Raw genomic sequence first — 200 nt, 5'->3', positions numbered from 1 at the left:
GCGGTTGCACTCTGGCTGTTCTGAAATGCTATTCAGAGAAATGTACCATGCACTGATTCTAGTACACATATAAGCGTAATGAAATATACAATTTATGTCATTATCACTGGGTGTTTATTAACTACAAAATTACATTCTTTGTTGGACAGTTTCGTCGCAGGTGCAGTAAAAAAGATCTTCACACACTTCGGCATAGAGGT

This window comes from Penaeus monodon, chromosome 32, assembly GCF_015228065.2.
Source record: "Penaeus monodon isolate SGIC_2016 chromosome 32, NSTDA_Pmon_1, whole genome shotgun sequence".
NCBI classification, from domain to species: domain Eukaryota; kingdom Metazoa; phylum Arthropoda; class Malacostraca; order Decapoda; family Penaeidae; genus Penaeus; species Penaeus monodon.
The sequence above is the reverse complement of the archived record's forward strand: the minus strand, read 5'-3'. Positions refer to the sequence as shown.